The sequence below is a fragment of the Bactrocera oleae genome, chromosome 5, assembly GCF_042242935.1.
Source record: "Bactrocera oleae isolate idBacOlea1 chromosome 5, idBacOlea1, whole genome shotgun sequence".
Classification (NCBI taxonomy): domain Eukaryota; kingdom Metazoa; phylum Arthropoda; class Insecta; order Diptera; family Tephritidae; genus Bactrocera; species Bactrocera oleae.
The window spans coordinates 61,173,573-61,181,251 of record NC_091539.1 but is presented as its reverse complement, the minus strand read 5'-3'; the positions used below and the strand labels follow the sequence as shown (position 1 = coordinate 61,181,251).

Below are 7,679 nucleotides of genomic sequence, written 5' to 3'. Positions count from 1 at the left end.
CTGACCATTGCAACATGAAAGAGGTTGCAACTTTTGTTTTATGTGTTTTGGCCACAACAAATTGTGAGTGGAATTTTGTTTGTTTCAAGCATGAAAAACGGGATTTGTATCGTTATACACACATAAATACATGAACAAATATGCTTGTTGCACATAAAACATATAATAAAGCGAATATGCCTGTGTGTGCGCCTGTGGGATTGTTGCATAAATGCAGCGGTGACAGTGGTCAATGGAAAGCGAACTGTAAGAAGCTTTCTACTGCTTCCCCTTCACCGCCATCCCCAGCTGTGTTGCTTGTGCTGTTGGCAGTAAGTTTTAGTCGTAAAGTGAATTGTGGCATCAGTTGTAGAGATTTTCCAAATGTTCAATGTCCGGACGGACAACGTACACAACTTGCAGCTCTTCGTCGTTGTCGTCGTTGTCGTTGTCGTCGATTTTTTCTATAAACTCTTTCAATTACACTAAACTGCTGCACAACTTTGGCTATTGAATGGGAGTTTAAGCCAGCAAATGTGTTGCTGAAGTGACGTGCGCACACAAATACACACACATATATTCACATACAGGAAGTTTTTGCCAGTACCAGCTTTCATATATAATTTGTATGTACTGGCGCTTGTTTTCAGCCCTCATTTCGGACATTAAGTACTTAAATCATTTTTTGATAAACAATTGCATGTGAATACTTATGGACTTATGTAACGGCATTTACTTGTGTTGCCGCTGGTTTGGCTCTTTTATGCAGAAATTTTTTCTTGGAGAGCTACCAACAGAAGTGAAACAAAATGAATGAGGTTTTGTGAGATAAAAGCACTCTTTGCATACAAGACGAAAATATTGACGCTCATCATGAGCGGCTTTTCATTAAAAAAAATTAATATTTTTTTAAACAAAACTTTCATTATTTATAAAAAAAAGTATTTTTTTAAGTTTGATTTTTTTGTAAAATTACTATGATTCTAATGCTCTCCTTAATAGATAGTTACAGACTTAAAAAAAATAATGTTTTGACGTGAGAGTTAGAGTTTTTTCCGATTTTAATCCGAAATATTAATTAAAAAAAAAAATACTGTTGTTTTGGGATATAAGAAGGTAAGTTCTTACCAAATTTCATGAAAGAAATTCTTTTGTAAAAGATAAAAATAAAAAATCCAAAACTTTGGATATTTAAATTCTTCACATACATTTTGAGGTTATGTGAGAATGGTGTATATACATTGTAGATCCTTTTTTCAGCTAAAACTTTGCTATACAACTTTTTTCTAAAGGGCTTACAGTTTTGCTGGAAATCCAGATTAAGCATTTATAACCTTTAGAAATTCAATAACGATCGCGCCTTCCTCTTCCCGATCTCAGATCGCCGTAAATTATTTTTTACTTTTGCCAATTTTTCATTGTTATTTTATTTTTCGTCTCCAATGGCTTTCCTCCTACTATCTTCTGTTTTTTTTTTGGTTTCAAAAATTATCTACCCTATATCTATAAGGGTAAAGTAAAGCTAATTTGTGTAGAAACCATTTTTAGGATTTTTTTTCGAAACAGTTCATACCTCTTTTTAAAAACAATGATATATGATAGTGTAATATTATATTATATATGAAAAATATTCTGTTAAATTTTTATGGAGAGTTATTTTAAATACGGTTATGTCAGCAATTACTCTGGAGCGTCTCGGAAAAAAATTGCATTAGAGTGCTCCTCATAACTCGTAGTTGGCTCACCTGAAACTAAAATTTAAAATTATATCGCTTTTAAAAAAATAAAGTTTTTGGGAACACTTTGAAGACAAAAATGCAATTTTTTTGCGAAAAATCAATCAATTTGCTAAAACTAAAAATATTAACAAATATGAACAGCGGTACCTAGTAAATTATGTACAGAAATAGTGTTCAAAATTTCAAAATGATAGGTGAAGTAGAAGAAGTTATAGGAGCTCCCACTATGAAAATAAGGCTGGTGGGGAAAACACTTTAAACTTTGCAAATTTGATGAAAAGCATACGCCATTTTATTCATAACTGCGTCAATTTTGTTAGAATCAACTTAAAACACTCTTGAGATATTATGAATTAACTTAAGGCAAAAAAACGTTTACTTCGGCTGCACCGAAGCTATCATATCCTTCACAGGTACATTTATTATAGTTAGCATAAGAGGGTAGAAAATATATTTTTCATCTTGGTTTTGTTCGGTCATGCTGGCTATATGTTATAATAGTTTAAACTGTAGAATTTTTCGGACATTATACCGTTGCCTTGGACAATAATCCTTGCCAAATTTCATAAAGATATCTTATTAAATATAAAAGTATTTCATATAAGGAATCACTTGGATCTAGCAGTATGTGTGAAACCGATATGTTATAGTGGTCCGATTTGAACAATTTATTCGAAGATTGTACCGTTGCCTCAAATAATAAGCCACGCCGAATTTCGTCAAAAAAAGTATTCCATACAAGGACAGAATTTTTATCAATCAGTTTGTACGACAGCTTTTTGCTAGAAGTAGTGGTCATATCGACGGTGCCGACAAATGAGCAGCTCCTGTGGAAAAAACAAACGTGTGCAAAATTTCAGATAGATATCTCGAAAACTGAGGACTAGTTCGCTTATATACAGACGGACGGATGCTGCTCATTTATATATGTATTTTATAGGCTCTCCGACGCTGCCTGTTGGGTGGCCTTTGTCGGAACCGCCGATATCGGACCGTTATAGCATTTTTTGGGTAATCCTAGCATGGATTAAATTTTTTCATAGCCTGTATTAAATTATGCTTACCTTAGTTAATGATTCTATACTTTAAATTAAAATTTTTCTTGAAAGATAATTACAGTCATGCTGACCTATTATAGTTCGCAGAAGGTACAAGATATCTCAATCAACCAACAAAATCTTACCAATTATAGCATAATCAAAACTCTAACCTCAAATCACGTATTCCGAGCCAGTTTTATCATTACAAACCTCTGACCAACTTGACCAAGTGAATGTTGAGCAAACCGCACATATGCCTCCGAGCACCACCACCACTTACATAGTTTAGATGGCATTCTGGTGTTTGTGGTTACTTATATTTTTATATTGTTTTTGTTGTTGTTGTTGCGGTTATTACGATTGGTGGCAATTTGCTCGTTGGAAACTCCATTAAGAGTATAAATAGCATAATGGCATGGCTTAGACCGTTGCTGCCACTAAAACAAAGACTTTCTATTGTTGTTGTAATGTAGATCTTTGTCCAACAGCCGCTTTCCGGCTTGCGTACATCCTTTACCACTTCGTACCATGGTTTTTTGTTTTTTTTTTTGCATTTTTATACATTCTATTTTCTATGTCGTAATTCTTTTAAACAATTTTTCGTTTGTTTTTTTTTTCATGTGCCTGCCACTGCTACTCGCAGGTTTTTCCGTTTGTTGTCCACTTACCGCAGTTGGCAATTATTTTACGGGGCAGCAAATGTTCTAAACGTTCCGGCAACACTTGTGTCATTGGCCAATTTGTTGTTGTCCAGTAAATTGTAGTGGTCAGGAGCAGCAAGTTTGTTGTTGCATGACCGTGGTGGGAAAAAAGGTGAATGCAACAACAACAGCAACAAGGCCACATACAACTAATGCATACAAAGAGTTGTATAAAAATTTCAAATATTTCTGGTTGTCTTGTTTACACTGCAGTTGTTTTTGTAGTGCATGTTGTTGCACTGGCTTGTTGCTGTGCTAAGTTGGAGAATTTGTGTGGCCTCCATGTCCATGAGTTGTCAGTAGGCATTCCGAACATATTCTACAAATTATTTTTTGGTAATGCAAGGCTCTTCTTTTTGTTGTTTGTTATTGTTTTTGTTATTGGCTTGCTGAATTGCAGTTTAGCGAAAAATGTTTTATGACTCTGAAGTGACCACTCACTGCTGGGCCAAGTATGTGCATTGCTCTGGAAATGTGCCGTGTTTCGAGTTTTTTATTCAATTTGTTGTTGAATTTGTTGTTGTGTTTTTGCGTATATTTCTTGTTGTTGTTGTTTTTATTTTATTACATGTCGTAGTGTGTTTTCTTGTGTCGAGCTTTTGAGAAGCATTCAGCATTTGTGCATATCTCGTTGAATGGCCGTGTACAGTTATTAGTGAATGAGCCGAGCAGCGACGTGCTTCGGAGCCGGATGTCTTTTGAATTTGGTCGAGTGCAATTGAAGATAATTGAATAGCGGTTGTCGACTCAGCTGGTTAAGTGATTTGTTTTCCAATTGAATGGAGTTTATAACGAACAAGTGTTTGGGTAAGTTGTGGTCTAGACACATTGTAGTAGATATCCAATATCGAGTTATGATTTGAGAGTTGAGTTTATGTAAGCTTAGAAATATGATATAGTGAGGTATATAATGTCTTGTTATAATCCTACATTGAGGTAATAAATCTAGTTTAAGAGCAGTGCTAAGCAGCGTATCTTTCATTGGTGAAATTTAAAGAGAGATATGTATTTTTACTGAGAGTAAAGTAACGCGTTTTTGAGGGCACTATGTCGTTGTCTTCGATCGTTTGCCTTATTTGATAATAGTTTTCATTATTCTTCCGTCGTTATTCAATAGTTTTCCCAGTCCCGCTTACTCCCGCTTATAGGAAGGATACCTTGAAATAATCATTTTCTCTAAGAAAAGCTCAAACAGGATCTGTATGCAGAAGATTTGCAAGATCCCGAAAATCTCGCCATGGAAGACTACTTATGAGTTTGCTTATTCTAGGAGGTTTAGTTGAAAGAATTTTAGTAGCTTTTCTGGTCTTATTTTTCATTGAAGATAACTTTGAACACGTTGGGTCGATAGAACTGAGGAGAGACACTGTGATTCGTCAGATTTGTTTCATTTAAACATTTTGGATTGTCGTTGGGCTCGTTGACAGTAGTCGAAGCTTTCTGGTGACTTCTAAAACGATCATTGACATCTGAGACATTTCGCAATCCAGAGAAGAGAAACCATTTACTAATTCACTTTAACTTTTTCGCTTTAGTTACCTTCGCCAAACGAATTAATGCATTCTAAGTACGAGTACTCATGGAAATGCGAGATAAGAAGCACTTACGAACATTACGCTGCTGCGCCGACGAGATTGCAAATAAAAGTTGCTGCAAAATTATGTAAATAAATAAGCTAAAAGTGAACAACCCGCAAACCTTAACATAAAAGATAAACCAAACTACCTGAAACTATAGCAACAAATACTCCACAAACTGCTCAGGGGGAGCAGAGCGGAAGCAGAATGCAAATCGCTAAAACAGTTCAAGGTAGTTGAAGAGCAGCGAATAATGCAATGTTTTGCATTTTTAGTTACTGCAAGTGGACAAAAGTGCAACTAAGTAAGTGCGGCTGACTGAGTTCGAACCATTGCAATGCTGAAAAAATGTAAATAATGTGATTGAGGGAATTTGCTACGGTCTCGCTGCCATGATGACAAGAAAGAGCACTTGGACTTACTTATTTGCGCAGTAAGAGCGTGAGCGGGGGTGTAGGAGTAACAGCAGTTGCTTGGCCTCCAAGTGAAAAGTCGACGCACATCTGTTGACAAGCGCTGGGCAATGGCTTTCGGTTGCTGAAAGGATTACACAGACAACTAAGTGAACTGCTAAGGATACACAAAGGTGATTAATTGTTTGTCTGGCTGGACAACAAGTAGATGCACAATGAGTTGCCGATGCAACTATAGAATTTAAGGTGAGTTCAGCGCTTCAAAAACGTAATTTCCCAGAGAATTCACCATAATTGCAGCAAAACTCTCCTGTAGTCTTTTAGTTTCTATCGCTGTTGTTGTTGTAATTGCTACTACTGATGTTACTATTGCAATTGTTGTTGTTGCTAACAATGTTGTGCAAGATTTTTTTGGAATTTATTGCATGTCATTATGACGGGGTTGGAGCTAAGCCAAGCATTAACCGCATGCAAACGGGCGACTAGACGAGCAAACAGCGAACGGAAAAGGAAACGGATATACCGTAGATAACGGCGCACACGACGGCAACGCTTGTGCATTTGTGATGACGGCGTCGCTGAGCAGCGCTGAAGACCAAAATCAACATCAGCATCAACATCAACACCAACAGCGGTGGCAAGTAGCGCAATCAAGCGCTGCAGCCGCGTGGAAGCACGTTGAGCTGGACGGTCGTCGAAGTGAATGTTAGAATTTGAGTTTTACGAGCTGGCGTCCGTTATTAAGGTCAGTGATAAATATAATGAGCAGAACGTGGTGTTTTTAAAGCAGTGAAAATATTAAGATAACAATGTTAAAAATGGCATTCGTACGAATGTAACGGATGTGAGTGTATATACATATACATAGGTATATATGGAACTAAGAGCAAAAGTAAAAATTGACCAAAATAAAAAAAGTATGTAGATCGCATAAATTTGTTTACTTTGAATGAATTATTTTTCTTAATTGTTATTTTTGAACTTTTTGCCATTTCGTAATTTTATTTTCATTTTTGTGGCATTTGCAATGATTTTAATTACAGACAAAGTAGAAGTTAAAAGAATAAAATAAAAAAGTTGCAGAATAAAATTTAACTTACAATTAGGAATTGCTTTGCTTTATTCTGGCCGATTGTAGGGAAGATACCGTGTTTTAAGCATAATAAATATTTATACAAAATTATACTTACGTATGGTAACTATGAAGCATAAAGGAAGACTATTACTGATAACGGACATATTGCAGGTTATGTATTTAACATAGGCGAGTAAGGAAAAATATGAACGGACATCAACTAGTTCAATACCTTCTAAAGTTTTATTCAAATATCTTTCGTATTGTTGATAATCAGAATAAATTCATTTGGACACTCTCGTTCCTCGATGTTTGGAGTTTAGACGAATATTTATAACTTTATATCACTCTTTCCCATTGTATCGCGTCTAAGAGGTTTCTTCGAATAAATTATATAGCAAATCGGGTACCATATTTCCCAAGGTTTGCCTAAAAATCTCTCAGTGACCTTATATAAATTGCGCATTGAGCAAAAAAATCGAAAATGTTCATGGTAACGACTAAGGATTCTTATAAGGGAAAAACTAAGCGTGCATTGGTTGAGTTTTAAGCTAAGTGTAGGGTGTGGGATATTGCCATTGAAGTTCAATACAGCACTACGGGTCACAGTTTTGTAAAGGCCTAGGCCTTTATCTCCTCAATGTTAACTCTCTTTGTACTCTCTACAAGTGAGGTATGAAAATTACTTATACGAGTTTGAAATAATTAAAATATTAAATAAAATATTTTTATACTCTGCTCTCCCAAGCCTAAAAATTCATCTAGAACGCCAGCTTGAAGTAAAATCTGAAAATATAGGTAAATTTTGAATATATTGATTAAGTAGTGCACAATTATCATTAAACTAGATTTTAGAGAATTTTTGTGTTTGAAAGACTTTGTTTGCGCATGTGTTGATCCACGAGTGCTGCCAGTTTGATATGAGATAATAGATAATTTCTTTTTAAGGTTTTTTTTGTTGAATTTGTTTTTCTAAATCTTGTTTGTTAACACTTTAACAATTTATAAACATTTATTTTTACTTACGTTCTTGAAAAATACTGCAAGTAACCGAAAATGATAATAAGATTATTGTAATGTTAAGAAGGTGGTCTTAAATATCATTGTAGATATAAAACTTTGTAAAAATATGGCACAAATGAGCATACGGAATGC

The 7,679-nt window shown here is 35.1% G+C and overlaps 1 long non-coding RNA gene across 1 annotated transcript; it reads left to right on the top strand.

The window, feature by feature from the left end:
- The first annotated feature begins 2,696 nt into the window (after positions 1 to 2,696).
- LOC138857459 (uncharacterized) lies at positions 2,697 to 6,384 on the top strand. The gene is made up of 2 exons (XR_011396551.1): positions 2,697 to 5,695; positions 5,766 to 6,384. It is a non-coding gene; the product is annotated as an uncharacterized lncRNA (long non-coding RNA).
- Positions 6,385 to 7,679: the final 1,295 nt, after the last annotated feature.